This window comes from Mustela putorius, unplaced genomic scaffold, assembly GCF_011764305.1.
Source record: "Mustela putorius furo isolate JIRA1106 unplaced genomic scaffold, ASM1176430v1.1 tig00004192_pilon_pilon_pilon, whole genome shotgun sequence".
Classification (NCBI taxonomy): domain Eukaryota; kingdom Metazoa; phylum Chordata; class Mammalia; order Carnivora; family Mustelidae; genus Mustela; species Mustela putorius.
The window spans coordinates 91,510-92,342 of NW_025422308.1; positions in this window are offsets into that span (position 1 = coordinate 91,510).

Consider the following 833-nt stretch of genomic DNA (forward strand, 5'->3'; position numbering starts at 1 on the left):
CCCCCATTAATCAGGAGCTCTGATGCCTTCATAGCGCCTCCTACCTCTGGAAAGTCTGTTCAGTTGTAACTTCAAGTTAAGCACTTGCACTAACACAAGTCATGGGGGATATTTAAGTCTCCCCTCCCCCCCATCACTTAAGTGATATTGTCAGTCATCCAACACCGCAACCAAACGGCAAAAACAAATTGTAAATGGAAAAGATAGCACAGTTTAAGGAAGAAAATGCAGTATAGAAAATGAAAATAAATGCATGAAGACTGAGCCAAAGAAATCCGAAGGCCATGACTGAGTTATATGGAGCAGCTAGCTGTCAGTAACAGACACAGAGCTTTCCAGTTGAGTGGGTGTTAGCTCTCTGTCTTAGCGAACTGGAGAAAATTCCTTTACTGTCCGTATACAAGATTCTTTGAATAGTGCTTTTTTTTTTTTTTTTTTTTTTTTTTTTTTTTTTTTTTTAAGATTTATTTGACAGAGAGAGATCACAAACAGGCAGAGAGGCAGGCAGAGAGAGAGGAGGAAGCAGGCTCCCCGCTGAGCAGAAAGCTGGATGCGGGGCTAGATCCCAGGACCCTGGGATCATGACCTGAGCTGAAGGCAGCGGCTTAACTCACTGAGCCACCCAGGCGCCCCTGAATAGTGCTTTTTAATAAAATGCCAGAGAGCCACAGAGGTAGCCTATAACTCATTAGGAACTGAAAGATCAGAGAAGCCAGATTTAGAGCCAGATTTCATCGGTGGGTGGGACCTTCTCCAATGTCCTAGGCGAGGATGGATTTCCTTGAGGTAGGCAAAATAGGGAACGTTTGTTTTGTGGGTTTTTTTCCCTGGCA